Source organism: Macaca mulatta, chromosome 11, assembly GCF_049350105.2.
Source record: "Macaca mulatta isolate MMU2019108-1 chromosome 11, T2T-MMU8v2.0, whole genome shotgun sequence".
Classification (NCBI taxonomy): domain Eukaryota; kingdom Metazoa; phylum Chordata; class Mammalia; order Primates; family Cercopithecidae; genus Macaca; species Macaca mulatta.
The window spans coordinates 82,173,243-82,192,729 of NC_133416.1; the positions used below are offsets into that span (position 1 = coordinate 82,173,243).

The window sequence follows — 19,487 nt, forward strand, 5'->3', positions numbered from 1 at the left end:
CCCAAGTCAGCAGAACATCGAGCAGTGGTTGTGGATTTTGCATGGAAGGAAAAATGGCCATATGTGTGGTTATATACTGATTCATGGGCTGTTGCCAATCGTTTGGCTGGATGGTCAGGGACTTGGAAGAAGCATGATTGGAAAATTGGTGACTGGACCTTTCTGACTGGTCAAAAACTGTGAAGATATTTGTACTCCATATGAGTGCTCACCAATGGGTGACATCAGCAGAAGAGGATTTTAATAATCAAGTGGATAGGATGACCCATTTTCTGGACACCACTCAGCCTTTTTCCCCAACGACCCTTGTCATCACCCAATGGGCCCATGAACAAAGTTGCCATGGTGACAGGGGTGAAGGTTACACCAAGGTTACACATGGACTCAGTAACATGGACTTCCACTGACCAAGGCTGACCTAGCTACATCCACTGCTGAGTGCCCAGTTTGCCAGCAGCAGAGACTAACTCTGAGCCCTTGATATGGCACCATTCCTCAGGTGATCAGTCAGCTACCTGGTGGCAGGTTGATTATATTGGACCTCGTCCATCATGGAAAGGTCAGAGGTTTGTCCTCACTGGAATAGATACTTACTCCTGATATGGGTTTTCCTATCCTGCAAGCAATGCTGCTGCCAAAACTACCATCCATGGACTCATGGAATGCCTTACCCACTGTCATGGTATTCTAAACAGTATTGCTTCTGACCTAAGCACTCACTTTACAGCTAAAGAATTGTGGCAGTGGGCTCATGCTCATGGAATTCGCTGGTCTTACCATGTTCCCCATCATCCTGAAACAGCCGAATTGATAGAAAGGTGGAATGACCTTTTGAAGTCACAATTACAACGCCAACCAGATGACAATATTTTGCAGTGCTTGGGCAAAATTCTCCAGAAGTCCATGTTTGTTCTGAATCAGTATTGTTTCTCCCATAACCAGGATTCATAGGTCCAGGAATCAAGGGGCAGAAGTGGAAGTGGCACCACTCATCATTACCCTTAGTGATCCACTAACAAAATTTTTGCTTCCTGTTCCTGCAACATTACATTCTGCTGACCTAGAGGTCTTAGTTCCAAAGGGAGGAGTGCTGCCACCATGAGACACAACAACAATTCCATTAAACTGGAAGTAAAGATTGCCACCTGGACACTATGGGCCCCTCCTACCTTTAAGTCAACAGGCTAAAAAGAGAGTTATGGCGTTGACTGGGGTGACTGACCTAGACTATCAAGACAAAATCAGTCTGCTACTCCACAATGGAGGTAAGGAAGAGTCGTGTGAAATACAGGAGATTCATTAGGGCATCTCTTAGTATTACCATGCCTTGTAATTAAGGTCAATGGGAAACTCCAACAGCCCAATCGAGGCAGGACCACAAATGACCCAGAATACAGACTGGGTAGTCAAAAAAGGTAGTCATTAATACCAGCTATGACCACATGACCAGCTGCAGAAATGAGAATTGTAATTGTCATGAGTATTTCCTCCTTCTTTTGTTAAAAACATGTTTTTACATGTATACACTTGTACTAAGAAAATATCTTCATTTTATTTCCTTTTCCTTTATCATGTGACATAAGATTTAATGACTTCACATCAGCATTTAAGTATTGTTAACTTTATGTAATAGTATTTGGGTTGGGGACTGATGCATTTCCAGTTCTATGGAAGACAGTTGTAATGTTATGAGTAAATATTGCTGCAGGACTTTTCTAGTTTAGCTAAAGACAAGGTTCTTATCCATCCTACAGACATGAAAATTTAGGCTCAAAGATGGTTTAAAGGGTGAGTAAAGCAAGGTTTTATTGGGTGAAAAGGGGAAAAAAAGGAGGAGGGGGGACAGCCATCTTCCTGTTTCAGAGTCCCCTGCTAGAGAGCTTCCTGCTGCCATTTGAATACTGGGTTCCACATAGGAAGAGGTGAGGTCAGGCCCCTTCCCACTACAAAGGGCGTGAATTTCCTGAGGCTCCACTTCAATGGGCAGACTGATTGGAATTTCTCCAGGACTCCCCTCCCACCTGGCTCTCATTCCCCCCTCTAAAGGAGTACGTGTAACCACTGTTAGATTCAAGGTAAAGATGAAGATGATCTTAACTGCTTCCTGCTGACAGGGGGTGCAGTTTTTGAGAAACTGCAGTCAGAGCTCCCTCAGAGACCTACTTAAATGTTCCTGGCAGAAGGGGCCATGGTTAGAGGCTCTGGTTGCATGGTTGTTTGGAGTTTGATGGCCTGAATGCAAGAACAAACAAACAGGGTTATTAGAAAACATGTATCAAAATGAAACAAAGGGAGGGGTAAGGACAACTCAAAAATTCCAAGGCTCTTTACCAGTTTGCACAGGGAGAGGGAGGCCGAAAGCCTAACTGGCAAAATAAAAACTTTACCCTTTTGCCAGCATATTGGATTTCTGGATTACCTTCCCCTGAGTCCAATCCTAAGCCAAACAGCTTAAGGTTTGGGAAATTAACTCTTTCCATTTTGGAGGATACATCTGAGGGAAGTGTCTCATAGTACAAAGACACAATTACCTAACTGAAGAAAGGACTGAGGAGGAAAAAGGAAAAAGAAGGTGCTTTTCAAAGAAGTCCCAGCAGTTCAGGATGCAAGGGGTACAGACTGAAGATGAATGGCTATGCATCTAGAAAGAGGGGTGCAGACATTCCTGGTTCCCTTCTCTTCCTAGCAGATACCTGGGGTACATGAAGGAGAGAAGAAAGTGTTCTCTTTCCCTCTTCCATCCTTGCATCCCAGAGACCCAGCAACTTTGGCAGGCACCACCATGAGTTCCAAAGCAGCTTGCACCCATGAATCAGGGAGTGCCTAGAGAATGGGAATTGTCCACTCTCACCTATGCACCTATCCCTTCTACTGTCAGTAACATTGGAGTTCCATAGACGTCATGTATACCATGGATACTAACATGGTCTTTATCCATGAAACAGTAAGCTCGGGTTTTGCTTAATCGGCAGGAATCAGCCATTGTCACCTGTGCTGTGCCTTTTAACCTCCATTGTCATCTGCCTCTGGAGCCCTTACATCCAGTTTTCTTTCCAGGGCTTTGACTCAAAGCTTGGAATTGAGTCTGGGACAAAAATGTGTCTCTGGGAGGATTGCATGGACTCCTTATCATAAGCCAAATGCTAAGGTGAAACTGTAGAACTGATTTTTCCTCCAACAAGGGAGAGGAAAGGATGTCATGTGACACACCCAGCCCAGTAGCTATAGTTATGCTTGCTAGGATTTGGGTGCATGGTGCTTGGCTTTGTTAGTTCCCTTGGTCTTACTTTCCCGAAAAGGAAACCTTCACCTGATGAGCACTCTATTTAGTCCCTATTTATTCCAACTCCAAACTTCCTATTTCATGGATGAAGGCCACATTAGTATCCATGGCACAAATGTGCTCTAGGGAACTCCAAGAAACAAATGATCATAGTACTGAGTTGTTTAAACAGACTTTGGTCTTATACTTGGCCTGATTATTTGCATAAAGTGCAAGAAGAATAATTATTTCTACATAGGACTTTTGGAATGGCTTTGATGGAAGTGTGTTCCACAAGGAATCACAGAAAAGACCTTTTAAAGCCCAGCCCAGCCATGGGTTTGCATTCTCAAATACCTGTCAGTGGGGTGATCCTCTCCTCTTAAGGTTCCAAGATAAATTTGGAGCTCCTGGACCTGTTAGAAAGTGACACTCTTTACTGACCACAGGTCAGGAATGCTCTACAGGGACTGTGTAGACAAGAGTATGAGGCCAGTTCCCCATGAGGCTTTTATTGGCCCTGAAAATCAAACTTGACTCCTTAAAGGGAAACATACCCTTCCAGTTAAAGCCTTGATAAAATAACTTTATCCAATTGTGTCCTGTTGCAAGAGAAAAATGGATTCTTATTGCACTGAAGCAAACAACTATATTGCCATAAGGATACTTACAGATAGTTTCCAAATTCTAGAGGAACCAGGCAGAGGGAGACAAAGGTGCTCCAAATTTTAATCACAGGAGCATTTAACTTAATTATTAAAGGCTGTAAATAGTTTAAAATAAGTTTCCTTGATTCTGAAAAACAAAACATGGATCAGCAATATTCCAAGCAAAAGTCAAAAAGGTTGCTTCAGCTTCCTGAGTTCAGTCCATTTAGTTAACTCTTGTTAAGCATTATATTCATAAGCATTTCAGCTCTTTATGTATTCTGTACATTTTCCTTTATTCTAATGTTACAATCTCTAAAGTTATCAGAAGTCAGCATTTGAGAGCACCTGTTAAAGTTCTATAGCTCTTATAAGCCATCTTTTGAAAACGATTAAAACAAGACAACAATTGTCTGTGAATAGCAAAATGTCAAGGTTAGTTACACTTAGAAACACAGTTGACAAAGAAGTTTGGTTATCTCCGTAGTTTACAGTAACTTAACATAAAAACCTTAATTATGATTGGTAGCATACACTTAGACATTAGAATTTTAGATATATCATACAATTTTGGAACATATATTAGCATTATTCACCAAAAACCTACAGAAGATTGAGCATCATTTTGGCAATCCCATGTACCTAAATATGTCAAATAATCCTGTTTACCTCTTTTTTCTGGACACTTCAGGGGCACTCTGAAGTATTTGAAAAGCCAGGTGCCAGAGAAGACAATTTTAAAATGGAAGTTTGATTTGGGGAAGGCTATTAAATGTTTGAGGTTTAAAACACTTGATATTATGAAATAAAATTCCAGATTCCAATAATAACTAATTTGTTTTGCCAAAATAATGACTCAGAAATTTTAAAGAAGCAAAAACCTTTTATAACCCTTTTGAATTTAGTTAATATGTTTACACAGAGAGCATCTTCTGCAAGATTAATTTCCACAACTTTTCCACCACTTGTTTGAACCTTCAACTTTCCCTATCTAACTGAAAACAATCCTTCAACTCTAGGCAAAAGTTTTTTGGTGCCTTCTTATAGCCTTTTAAATAAAAACACATTTTACTGTTTTTATACCTTTTGCATGTAAATTTATTTTCAGTAGTTTCAATTACATGTTATAATAGTAACTTCTACCAATTGTTGACTTTAAGGTAAAACTTGGTAAGTTGCTTTAATTGTGCGTTAACTGCAGCGAAGGTTTTCCTTCTTAGTTAAGAGCCTGGTTAGTTCCATATGTCCCTAGGCCTTACCAACTGTGAAGCCAGCAAATCAAATAATTCTGAAAACCCAAAAAGCAGTTCTTAACCTTAAAACACTTAGAAAACCTTGCATCTGACTTGCATTTTACCAATAATCTTTAAGACTGTTTTTATTTCTCAAAGACTAAAGTCACGTGAACTGAAAGGTACTACAGACTTTGTATTCCCATCAAAAAATATTTGATCCAAGAACTTGTCTTTCTTTAGGCAAAATTAATTAGAACTCTTTTGACAGACATTACATACAGTACACAGACAGACAGGCAGAAGAAAACCCAGTCACTAGGTTGGGCCCTTTAAGAGACAAGGCTAGAAAAATATGCAAATATCAAACCTGAGCGGGCTCATCCCCTCAGGCAAGATTGCTAAACAAAGTCTTGCCAAGCAGTTACTAGCCATGCCCTCAGGGTGTAAAGCAAGATGGAGGCTTGATTTTACAACCAAAGCTTAGCAGAGTGATAGTTGCACAGTGATAGTTGGGGGAGCCTAGCCGAGTAAAACATCTTCTAAAAGAAAAACACTTTAAAAGTTAACTTGCTAATGGGGTAGAAAAGGGGAAAGAAAAGAAACAGTTTAAAAATGCCTGAAGAAGAACCTCTCATTCTTATGCAAGTTGTTCCTCCACCAGGGAGAAAAGTTTAAGCTTAATTACTGTCCAGTGGAATAAAATCCCTTGGTGGGGGAAGGGGAAAGCTGAAGAAGCTTGTGGCTGGGAACCAGCCAGCCAGTTGTCCATAATCCTTGGACCATGTGTCCCAGTCTCAGCAGGGAGCAGGGAGTGTGGCAGGGAGCGGGGACTGTGGCAGGGAGCTGCCATTCACCAATGGGTCCCTACAAAGGAAGGAAAAGGCCTTGAAAAGGCCCAGGAGCGATTGGGCTGGGGGCATGGTTTCCCCTACCCTAAGAAACCTGAGGATAAAAAGGCTTAGAAGCAACAGTGAGAGGTTTTGAGTCCCCATTTCAATCACTGCTTCTTGAGCCCCATGTTCGGCGCCAAAAATGTTGCAGGACTTTTCCTTAGTTTAGCTAAAGATGAGGTTCTTGTCTGTCCCACAGCTTCACAAATTTAGGCTTGCAGATGGTTTAAAGTGTGAGTAAAGCAGGGTGTTATTGGGTGAAAACGAAAAAAATGGGTCCCCCGCTAGAGCAGTTCTTACCCATCATTCAAATACCAGATTTCACACAGGAAAAGGTGGGGCCAGTCTCCTCCCCACTGCTAAGGGTGTGAACTTCCTGAGGCTCCACCTCAGTTGCAGGCTGGTTGGAGTTTCTCCAGGAACCTCCTCCCACCAGGCTGTCTCAATATGACCTTTTTATTGTCTTTATTTGAAGATTACATATGATCTCAGGAGATGTATATGGGTTCAAGCTGAGAAGGGGTGGACTTGTGATGGTTAATACTGAGTGTCAACTTGATTGGATTGAAGGATACATAGTATTGATCTTGGGTGTGTCTCTGAGGGTGTTGTCAAAGGAGATTAGCATTTGAGTCAGTGGGCTGGGAGAGGCAGATCCACCTTTAATCTGGGTGGGCACAATCTAATCAGCTGCCACTGCGGCTAGAATATAAGCAGGCAAAAAAATGTGAAAAGAGGCCTAACCTCCCAGCCTACATCTTTCTCTTGTGCTGCATGCTTCCTGCCCTCAAACATTGGAGTCCAAGTTCTTCAGTTTTGGAACTCAGACAGGCTCTTCTTGCTCCTCAGCCTGCAGATGGCCTATTGTGGGACCTTGTGATTGTGTGAGTTAATACTTAATAAACTCACCTTTATCTATATATATCTGTTCCATTAGTTCTGTCCCTCTAGAGAACACTGACTAATACAATAAGCATGCTAATAAAATAAACAGATATCTAAATACCTGTGTGAAAATTCCTAGATATTTCTTTCCTTCCTTCTACATTATGAATTCAAATATCAGTAACTGATTATGTTTTCTGGTTGTTATTCCAGGTAATCAGAATCCTAATTAGAAGTATAATACAAAAGTGTGGTTTTTATCTTTACTCCATAAATTAAATGCAAGGGATATCATGTGACTATATTTTGACAATCAAATTAAATCTAACTCTATACATTTCTCTGCCACAGTTACATGAAATTCAACTACAGTCATTGTTGAAATATTCCTCCCTTTTTGCCCCTGAGATATGAAGATTCCAGAGTCTTACACAGTTCAGAAAATGAAGGATCCCTGGTCTTTTGTTCTTTTTTTCTCACTGGTGGCTGCAGAAATGCTTGTGTTTCAACCTGACATTTCTTGAGGAAGATAACATACCAAGTGCAACAGAAGCTATAGGCTGCCTGACCCAACCTCTATTTTCTACCTTGTTCTCTTTTGCTTTTCTCCAACATAAAAGACTACCAACACTAAAGACTGAATTTACCAGCCCTTATGGATTGGATAATCCATGTGATACAGTCTGGACAATGATTTGAAAGTAAAAGCTCACTGGTATTTCTTTTCAACCTGGGTACTTTCCTATTCTGCTTTTGTGAACAATAATATAAGGCTGAACATACAGATGCCATATGAAAAACAAAAATATAAAAAGCCAGTATGTTATAGTTGGCAGAATAGAGAGACAGCAAGAGTCTGTGTCCTTAATGATATTGCTAAATGGCTGAGACAATGCCAAGAACCTATGAACTAAATACTATGTCAGAAAAATAAACAGCTCTTTGCTTAAAATATTTTAAAATTCTGCCTTGTAGTTGAACATATCTATAATTTAAGCCCCAGACTTGGTTAAGGGTATCCTTATCTAGTATGATAGCACTGCTGCCAATGGTCCCGCTTTACTACATATATCAGGCAGTCATTATCCATAATTAGGGCTGTCTTTCTGGGATATTGTGACAATGTATGTACAGTTCTCTGTTGTCTTAGTTATTTGGGGTTGCTATAACAAAATATCATAGAGTGAGTAGATAAGGAACAACAGAAATGCATGTCTCACTGTTCTGAAGGCTGGGAAATAAAAGGTCAAGGCATTGGCAGATTTGGTGTCTGGTGAGGACTGCTTTCTGGTTTACAGATGGTGCCTTCTAGCTGTGTCCACATGTGGTAGAGGGAGCAAAACAATTCTCTGTGGTCTTTTTTACAAGGACCCATTCATAAGGACTCTTTCTTATGATTTAATTAACTTCCAAATGCCCCACCTCATAATGCCCATCAGATTGGTGATTTGGTTTCAACATATGAATTTTGGAAGTACACAAACACTCAGACCATAGTATCTGCTTTCACTGATAATACCCCAAAACTTGTCTCCTTTCCAGTCTTGGAGAATTTCACCCTTCCCCATAGTGGTAGATGCAGCCTCCACTCTCCAAACACTTGGTTTATCCTCTTTCCCTTTGGAAAGATTACATATATGCACTAAAGATAGTCTTTTAGATCTCTAATTTGGGATCTCCTCTTAAAGGTGGGATAGCAGAAAGAATGGAGTAGGGAAAGTAAATGCTGATACTAGATACATTTTTCACATTAATCTGTCAAGTTACACTATTATAACCTATCCTATCTGGGGGTAAGAATTTGATTTAGTCATTCAAAAGATCAATTTTAAATTCTAGGGTCTGTCTCAGCTGCCAGTCAATCAATTAAATGATCAACATACCCAATACATTGCTGGCTTAGATAGCAATGAACAAATTCCCATGTTTTAAAATTTAAGGTCTACTATTAAAGATAATAACAGATAAAACTAAAATTTAATTTGAAAACAGATATTATTACCAGGAACAAAAGAAAATACAAGTCCCTTTTCAGCTCTATGTTAGCCACTTGAAATCTCCTACAATCCAGAGTCCCCATATTGTGTTCTCATAGAGTACAATTTAAAAACAAGTTTTTTTTTTTTTTTTTGTCCAGAAATAAGCAGAGCATATTTGTAAGACAATATTAAAAGTGCAGCCTTGTTGTTTTCTGGATAAAGAGAAATATGCTGTCATTTTTCCCATCTTAGGGGAAACAGAGAAAACAAAAACAATCACTTACCTTGACTTCTCCCATTTGCAATTCTTCTGTTTCTCTGTTCCCCTTTGTAGAAAATCTCCTCTGAGTGTCTACAAGTGCTGTTTCCAGTTATACTCCAGACCCTTAAGCCTATTTTAATCAGACTTTACCCTCAACAGTGCACAGCACTGATCTTGTCGAGGTTGCCAATGACCTCTTCATTGCTAAATTAAACTGCTAGTTCTTACTCCTTTATCCTTCATTCATTTTACTTCTAAATTTTTGGATCCTTGAGATCTCTTGCTTTTCCTCCTATCTGACTATGTGCCCATTCTCAATCTCATTTGCTGTTTCTGACAATCTCTCCTTACCTACTAATATGTAAGTGCCCTAGGAATCAGTTGTAGATCTTTTTCCTGTACACACACAGCACCTTGGTGATCTCACCCATTATGATCATTGTAAGTACCATCTTTATGCCAACATCCCCCAAATGTATATCTCCAGCCCCATCCCAGATCTTTTACCTGGTCTACCTCATCTCCAGATTCATATATCCACCTCATACCTGAAATTTCCAATTGGAGATATATGTAAATTCTTTTTCCTAATAATTCAAAATAAAGTTCATCGATTTATTTTCTAAGGAGTAAATATATGGACAAATAAATATAATAATAAACCACTTTTTGCACCTAGCCAGATTTTTCAATAATTAAATCTTTCACAGATTAATACTCAAATGTTTGAGATGATGTATATATTCTCTAAAATGTAATTTCTAAAATAGTCGAATATGTGCTTCAGAAGCATTAAATAAAGCTTATTCTTTCTTAATTCAAAGAAAAATATGCCAAGTTGCAATCTCAAAGGAGGAGTTATCTTAACTTTGCATATGTTTGTCTCAGAAAACAGCAATCCAACATCTTGTGTCACTGCTATTGTTAACAATGCTGCCCACTGCTTTTCTCCTTCTCAAGCTAAATGAGAGCACATTGTCCATTTTGCATAGGATTATGAACAAACAGCCATGTAGTCACTACAACTACTTTAATCAGTTCAGAACAAAAACTCTTCATGTAAAAGAACCAGACAAGCAAGGTACTTCTGGGGATTTGGTAGATTTCTAAAGAATCCTCAAGAGACCAGGGATGTACCAATATCATACAAAAGATTCTGTTAATTTTGGGAGATCTTAGTGTGATCCTAGGGTAATATTAGAATCTATTCAGCCTGCTCTACAGAATATAATTGATATCTTATATATTAATATATAAAAATTATATAGATATGTAAAATATTCAGGAATTATGCTAAGAATTTCCAATCTTATCAAACCTTTAAATTGCCAGATAGATTCTGTTAATTTCTATTTATCACTATGAAATGTAAATATCCCAATTTCTGAAGACTTAGTCTGTAAACAGTAAGAACATCATTTGAAAGTATGTTCATGTTGATGCTGGGATAAACTTAAATAAGAATTTAATTCTCTTTAAAGGAAATTAGAAAAGGGTTTAAAAACTCTTGCCAAAATTTGTGTTCAATTATAACTACCAGAAAGAAAATCAATACTAGAGAAAAATTTACAAGTTGCTAAACCATAAAAATTATGTGTAAAAACAATCAATTGTAATGTGATAATTGTAATCATAATAGCAGTTCATAGTTACAGAGCAGAATTTCTGTACACAATACTCTGTTAAATATATTACACATATCATCTCATTCAGAACTCATAACAAAATTATAACGTAAGTATTACAAGTTTTTTTGTTTGTTTTTGTTTGTTTGTTTGTTTGTTTTGACAGTGTCTTGCTTTGCCATGCTGGAGTACAATGGCAATCATGGCTTAACTCAACCTAAACTGCCTGGGCACGACTGATCCTCCTGCGTCAACCTCCCAAGTAGCTGGAACTACAGGTGTGCACCCTCATGCCTGGGGAATTAAGTTTTTTATTTTTTGTAGAGATGGGGTCTCACTATATTGCCCACCCTAGTCTTGATCCTGGACTCAGGCAATCCTGCTTCAGCATCCCAAAGTGCTGGGATTATAGGCATGAGCCAGTACACATAGCCAGAAGTCATGTAGGTAGTAAAGGATGATAACAAGATTCCAACTCATATACGCTTAGACTCTAAAACCCATTTTCTTTACCACAGGTCAAGTATGCTTATCTACAAAGCATAACAGGACTCAATTACTTGTGCTTGCTATATAGAGGGAGGGGGCACCAGGGGAGATGATGAATGTGAATTTCTGGCCTTGGGAACTAACTCAGGCATTGCTGTTGAAAAAGATTAAAGAAATATACAAAAGGTTTGAAATATACTAACCATAGAGTCAGTGGCAAATGGAAGTGAATTAACTACACTGGTTAGTGCCTGGGAAAGTTCAGTCCAGTGAGTGAGGCAGGGCAGCAAGGAGTCCAGAGATAGCAATAAAAACTGTGTCTATTATATTCCAATCACTTCATTAGGCTCTGTAGATACTGAAAGGAAGAGTTGTATAAAAGCATTCATAGTTGACCCTACACAGGTAAGAAGGGGCAAAATCATAAAACGTCTTGAATGGCAGGCTTTAAAAAGTTTGTGTTTTGTTCTGAGGTTGACACATAAACATCTAGGGAAGAACATGGCGGGATGTGAATTTCAGAAAAATCAGCCTAGGTAATGGTTCCATTCAACAAATATATGTTAAGAATCTTCCGAGAGCCTGGACTTGGGAGTGTGCCAGGCAGTGGAGATACAGTGACAAACGCTTGCTGAAGGGACAAACACTTGCTAAGGGACAATGTCCAGAAAAAGAACAGTCCTGATGGCATCTTTTTAGCAAGTTTCCTGGCAGTAAAGTGAAAAAGGATGAATGACAGCAATTTAGTTTACTTACAGCTTCCTGTCAATTTAGTCATCTGAAAAAGAGGGGACTGAACTGTTTCAAAACAGAAAGCAACTGATTTTTAATGACTTTCAAATATTTATCATAGTATTAAAAACTTTTACAAGTTGATTTCCAAATTAAAATAGCTTATAGATTAATTGAGACTTCTCCCCACCTTCACCAATCCCTGTAGATCCTTAAAGTTTTGATTAACCAAAACTTAAAATGTCTATCAAAGAACTGTCAAAGAAAATTGCATCAGATCAGTTAAATGGTCAAGGAAGATGTTATTCAAGAGTCTTGCGGTGGTAGTCAAGACTATTGCAGTGAAAAAGAGAGATTGAACTCAACTTCACTAAAAGAGAAATGGGGGAGTTTTTAAGTACTGGGATGAGCTAGCAGAAAAGTACTGGAGAATGTTAGTTTGACGTTGATCAATTTGATAAGGCCATCTGTGTTTGATGATAGGTGTTTATTGAAGTTGGCTTCTGCATTCCCACCAAAACTGGACGACAGGAGCCCTATCTTTCTTGATAATTATATTCCAAAGGCTTAGCTCCCAGATCCCTGAGAAAGATGTTTCTTAGTTATAAAACTGACAAGAGGTTAGGAAAAGACTCACATTTCACAGCGACAGGGAAAGAATTTACACTTGCAAGTTTTCTAAAGTAAGTGATTTAAGAAAAGGAAAACAAGGAGCCTACAATAAAAAAGAAACTAGTCCAAAGTTTATTCAAGCTGAGGAGAACATTAAAGCCATCTTGCTCATTACTAGCAATGGTAGTTCAAATTTTTTAGATAAAATGAAACAGTCTCATATTTAACCTGGTTATGTTAGATGAAGAATTATTTTGATAGTTGGTGTTAGGATGTAGAAATTTCTGCCTGTGGCTCTCTAGTGGACCACATGTCAGAGAATGCTTTCTAAGTATTAGGTTGGTGAAAAAGTAATCACGTTGCCATAAAGTAATGGAGTTTTTCAGTGCCATAAAGTAATGGCAAAAAAACGCTATTACTTTTTTATCAGCCTAATATTAATTCTGTGCGCCCTTTTTCCACAAAATGCATATTAATACTTAGCCATGTATTTGGTGCCAGGGAAAGTTACTACCAAAGGGAAACAGTTTTTTTCTCCAACCTTATCATTATACATAATATAATCGTTCTTATGAATAGAATTATTGGGTCCAAAAATAAGTAGAGAGATCTAAGCTTAAAACATTTTATTTTGAAAAAATAAATCTCATAATGACATTTGTCCTAGGGATTTCCAAAAAAAAAAAAAAAAAAAAAGAAAAAAAAAACCCAGTCACGTTAAAATTTTAAAGATTTTATTTAAGCAAACAGGAATTCATGAATTGGGTAGCACCAAACTGCAAGTCATTCAAGGCTCCACCAAAAATCCAAGAGGGGAGCTTTTACAAGGTATAAAGGCAGACACCCAGATAGACAGATAGAAGCAAGGCAAAGAAAATGATTGGTTGGACAGAAGAGTTCTGAGGTAGAGGTTAGTTAGCTGTTTCTGATTAGTTAAGCTTAAATTCTGTTTTCCATGGCTTTGACTGTTCACCCTGAGTTTGGTTTTGGTTTACATAGGAACTCAACACATTGAAACTGTTTCAGCCCAATGCTTCCAAATTAATTATTTAACAGAATCTAATTTGTAACATTAAGGAGTTTCACATTAACAGGTAATATGTTCTCTGTAAAATTATATCATTATGTTGTGCTCTTGTAACAAATGAGACAAAGAAAAAAAACTTGTGTGAATACATTTTACAAAAAATACAAACAAATATAAACCCAGAAATATTTTATATGTTGACAGTCATTAGTTGATTTTGAAAGCATTTAACCTCAGTAGCAATGTAAATGTAAAGAAACAATGTTTGTTTGTCAAAACTATAAGAAAATAGTAACAGAAAAATGTATCTAAATTCATTTCTTCATAAGAAATGTGAAAATTGACGATTTCTTCTCCTGCCTCCCTGTTAGGCATTGCAAACCTTCAAAGTTCCCAGTGAAAAGTGTCTCTGATACTTAACACTGACTTTATTCTAACATAGTTCATTAAGCAGAATTATAGAATTGTTTCTTTACTTTCAGCTTTTTTTTTTTATTTCACACTAAAAGACCTTACTTCAGGCAATGTTCTATATCTGCTGCTTAATCTTGTGCCCTGTCTTTGACTCTGTATATACAGCTGTGTGTGCACACGTGTGTGTGCACACGCACACAAGCAAGCGTGCATTATTATCTTAGATTCTGGAGATCTCTACCAGCCATCTCCCCAGAATCCTGCCAGCACCCAGTGTGATAAGGAACAGTATTACAACAGAAAGAACATCATGTAGAGCATTTAAACTAGTGGCCTTTATTGCCAGAGAAACCATGGTAAAATGAAAGCTCTGAAGGAAAAAAGTTCATACACACACAGTCACAGACACACACACACACACACACACACACACACGAACACACACACACACTCAGTCCTCAGGCACTAACTTCATACTTAATTCTTTGCAATAAAGTTACAAGTTATTGGCTTGTTTTTCTTTTGTTTTTGATCGAGAAACTAAGAATAATATAGCTTCTCTTGGCCATTAGGTAATAATTGGATTTAAGTAACATTTTAGATCATCCCTAAAATATCTCAAAAGGAAACAAATTAAAATGCTGAGGTACTTGATTAAAGAAAAGTTTCAGGGGGGCGGAGCAAGATGGCCCAATAGGAACAGCTCCAGTCTCCAGTTCCCAGTGCCAGTGACACAGAAGACGGGAGATTTCTGCATTTTCAACTGAGGTACCGGGTTCATCTCACTAAGGAGTGCTGGACAATCAGTGGTGGTCAGCTGCTGCAGCCCAACCAGCCAGAGCTGAAGCAGGGCGAGGCATCGCCTCACCTGAGAAGCACAAGGGGGAGGGGAATCCCTTTTCCTAGCCAGGAGAACTGAGACACACAACACCTGGAAAATCGAGTAACTTCCACCTCAATACTGCACTTTACCAAGGGTCTTAGCAAATGGGCACACCAGGAGATTATATCCCACACCTGGCCGGGAGGGTCCCACACCCGCGGAGCCTCCCTCATTGCTAGCACAGCAGTCTGTGATCTAAGGGCAAGACAGCAGCCAGGCTGGGGGAGGGGCGTCTGCCATTGCTGAGGCTTCAGTAGGTAAACAAAGCCTCTGGGAAGCTCGAACTGGGTGGAGCCCACTGCAGCTCAAGGAGGCCTGCCTGTTTCTGTAGACTCCACCTCTGGGGACAGGGCACAGCTAAACCAAAAAAAAGCAGCAGAAACCTCTGCAGATGCAAACAACCCTGTCGGACAGCTTTGAAGAGAGGAGTGGATCTCCCAACACGGAGGTTGAGATCTGAGAATGGACAGACTGCCTGCTCAAGTGGGTCCCTGAACCCTAAGTAGCCTAACTGGGAGACATCCCCCACTAGGGGCAGACAGACACCCCACACCTCACACGGCAGAGTACACCCCTGAGACAAAGCTTCCAAAGCAAGAATCAGACAAGTACACTTTTGTTCAGCAGTATTCTGTCTTCTGCAGCCTCTGCTGCTGATACCCAGGCAAACAGGATCTGGAGTGGACCTCAGGCAATCTCCAACAGACCTACAGCTGAGGGTCCTGACTGTTAGAAGGAAAACTAACAAACAGGAAGGACACCCACACCAAAACCCCATCAGTACATCACCATCATCCAAGACCAAAGGCAGATAAAAACACAAAGATGGGGAAAAAGCAGGGCAGAAAAGCTGGAAATTCAAAAAATAAGAGCGCATCTCCCCCTCCAAAGGAACGCAGCTCATCGCCAGCAATGGATGAAAGCTGGATGGAGAATGACTTTGACGAGTTGAGAGAAGAAGGCTTCAGTCCATCAAAATTCTCAGAGCTAAAGGGGGAATTATGTACCCTGAGCAAAGAAACTAAAAATCTTGAAAAAAGAATGAATGAATGGATAACTAGAATAACCAATGCAGAGAAAGCCATAAAAGAACCGACAGAGATAAAAACCATGACACGAGAAATGAGTGACAAATACACAAGCTTCAGTAACCGACTCAATCAACTGGAAGAAAGAGTATCAGCAACTGAAGATCAAATGAATGAAATGAAGTGAGAAGAGAAGTATAAAGAAAAAAGAGGAAAAAATGAACAAAGCCTTCAAGAAGTATGGGATTATGCGAAAAGACCAAACTATGTCTGATTGGGCTGCCTGAAAGTGAGGGGGAAAATGGAACCAAGTGGGAAAACACTCTTCAGGATATCATCCAGGAGAACTTCCCCAACCTAGTAAGACAGGCCAACATTCAAATTCAGGAAATACAGAGAAGGCCACAAAGATACTCCTCAAGAAGAGCAACTCCAAGACACATAATTGTAAGATTCACCAAAGTTGAAATGAAGGAAAAACTGTTAAGGGCAGCCAGAGAGAAAGGTCGGGTTACCTACAAAGGGAAGCCAATCAGACTAACAGCAAATCTCTCGGCAGAAACTCTCCAAGCCAGAAGAGAGTGGGGGCCAATATTCAACATTCTTAAAGAAAAGAATTTTAAACCCAGAATTTCATATCCAGCAAAACTAAGTTTCATAAGTGAAGGAGAAATAAAATCCTTTACAGATAAGCAAATGCTTAGAGATTTTGTCACCACTAGGCCTGCCTTACAAGAGACCCTGAAGGAAGCACTAAACATGGAAAGGAACAACCGGTACCAGCCATTGCAAAAACATGCCAAAATGTAAAGACCATTGATGCTAGGAAGAAACTGCATCAACTAATGAGCAAAATAACCAGTTAAAATCATAATGACAGGATCAAGTTCACACATAACAATATTAACCTTAAATGTAAATGGACTAAATGGTCCAATTAAAAGACACAGACTGGCAAACTGGATAAAGAGTCAAGACCCATCAGTCTGCTGTATTCAGGAGACCCATCTCACATGCAGACACATATAGGCTCAAAATAAAGGGAGGGAGGAAGATCTACCAAGCAAATGGAGAACCAAAAAAAAGCAGGGGTTGCAATACTAGTCTCTGATAAAACAGACTTTAAACCATCAAAGGTCAAAAGAGACAAAGAAGGCCATTATATAATGGTTAAGGGATCAATTCAACAGGAAGAGCTAACTATCCTAAATATATATGCACCCAATACAAGAGCACCCAGATTCATCAAGCAAGTCCTTAGAGACTTACAAAGAGACTTAGACTCCCATACAATAATAACAGGAGATTTCAACATCCCACTGTCAACATTAGACAGATCAATGAGACAGAAAGTTAACAAGAATATCCAGGAATTGAACTCATCTCTGCAGCAAGCAGACCTAATAGATATCTACAGAACTCTCCACCCCAAATCAACAGAATATACATTCTTCTCAGCAACACATCGCACTTACTCCAAAATTGACCACATAGTTGGAAGTAAAGCACTCCTCAGCAAATGTACAAGAACAGAAATTATAACAAACTGTCTCTCAGACCACGGTGCAAGCAAACTAGAACTCAGGACTAAGAAACTCACTCAAAACCACTCAACTACATGGAAACTGAACAACCTGCTCCTGAATGACTACTGGGTACATAATGAAATGAAAGTAGAAATAAAAATGTTCTTTGAAACCAATGAGAACAAAGATACAACATACCAGAATCTCTGGGACACATTTAAAGCAGTGTGTAGAGGGAAATTTATAGCACTAAATGCCCACAAGAGAAAGCTGGAAAGATCTAAAATTGACCCTCTAACATCACAATTAAAAGAACTAGAGAAGCAAGAGCAAACACATTCGAAAGCTAGCAGAAGGCAAGAAATAACTAAGATCAGAGCAGAACTGAAGGAGATAGAGACACAAAACCCCCCCAAAAAAATCAATGAATCCAAGGGTTGGTTTTTTGAAAAGATCAACAAAATTGATAGACCGCTAGCAAGACTAATAAAGAAGAAAAGAGAGAAGAATCAAATAGATGCAATAAAAAATGATAAAGGGGATATCACCACCGACCCCACAGAAATACAAACTACCATCAGAGAATATTATAAACACCTCTACACAAATAAACTAGAAAATCTAGAAGAAATGGATAACTTCCTGGACACTTACATTCTCCCAAGACTAAACCAGGAAGAAGTTGAATCCTCGAATAGACCAATAGCAGGCTCTGAAATTGAGGCAATAATTAATAGCCTACCAACCAAAAAAAGTCCAGGACCAGATGGATTCACAGCCGAATTCTACCAGAGGTACAAGGAGGAGCTGGTACCATTCCTTCTGAAACTATTCCAATCAATAGAAAAAGAGGGGATCCTCCCTAACTCATTTTATGAGGCCAACATCATCCTGATACCAAAGCCTGGCAGTGACACAACAAACAAAGAGAATTTTAGACCAATATCCCTGATGAACATCGATGCAAAAATCTTCAATAAACTACTGGCAAACTGAATCCAGCAGCACATCAAAAAGCTTATCCACCATGATCAAGTGGGCTTCATCCCTGGGATGCAAGGCTGGTTCAGCATATGCAAATCAATAAACGTAATCCAGCATATACACAGAACCAAAGACAAAAATCACATCATTATCTCAATAGATGCAGAAAAGGCCTTTGACAAAATTCAACATCCCTTCATGCTAAAAACTCTCAATAAATTTGGTATTGATGGAACGTATCTCAAAATAATAAGAGCTATTTATGACAAACCCACAGCCAATATCATACTGAATGGGCAAAAACTGGAAGCATTCCCTTTGAAAACCAGCTCAAGACAAGGATACCCTCTCTCACCACTCCTATTCAACATAGTATTGGAAGTTCTGGCTAGGGCAATCAGGAAAGAGAAAGAAATAAAGGTATTCAAATAGGAAAAGAGGAAGTCAAATTTTCTTTGTTTGCAGATGACATTATTGTATATTTAGAAAACCCCATCGTCTCAGGGATTGCATTGGGAGTTATACCTGATGTAAAGGACGAGTTGATAGATGCTGATAAGTTGATGGGTGCAGCACACCAACATGGCACAAGTATACATATGTAACAAACCTGCACGTTATGCACATGTACCCTAGAACTTAAAGTATAATAATTAAAAAAAGAAGAAAAAGAAAAGTTTCAGGAACCACAATATTCAGATTATGTTAAGAATTGTTTTCATATACTTGTATTTTTAGTTATTTCATATCACTTTTCACTACTCCTAAAAGTAAAATTTTCACTAATGCCAAAGTATTTTTATCATTTTATTGTGATGATAGATCTTCCTGACTTACAGGAAAAATTTTAAGTGCTTACCAAATTTAAAAAAGATCCAAAAATATTTTTTCCCCAAAAAGTAGGTTAGTTGATTTTGAGTTACATGAAATTTCCTTACCTAATTTTTATTGTAAAAAAAATACTTAAAAATGAAAATATAAGTTGTGTCAATTTGCAACACATTGAC

The 19,487-nt window shown here is 38.8% G+C and overlaps 1 long non-coding RNA gene across 1 annotated transcript in view; it reads left to right on the forward strand.

Moving 5' to 3' along the window:
• Positions 1-11,141, forward strand: part of LOC144332701 (uncharacterized) — an 80,550-nt gene extending 69,409 nt beyond the window's left edge. Inside the window, exon 3 of the long non-coding RNA XR_013400680.1 lies at positions 10,952-11,141. This is a non-coding gene — a long non-coding RNA (uncharacterized LOC144332701). The remainder of the gene's footprint in view (positions 1-10,951) is intronic.
• The last annotated feature ends 8,346 nt before the right edge of the window (positions 11,142-19,487 follow it).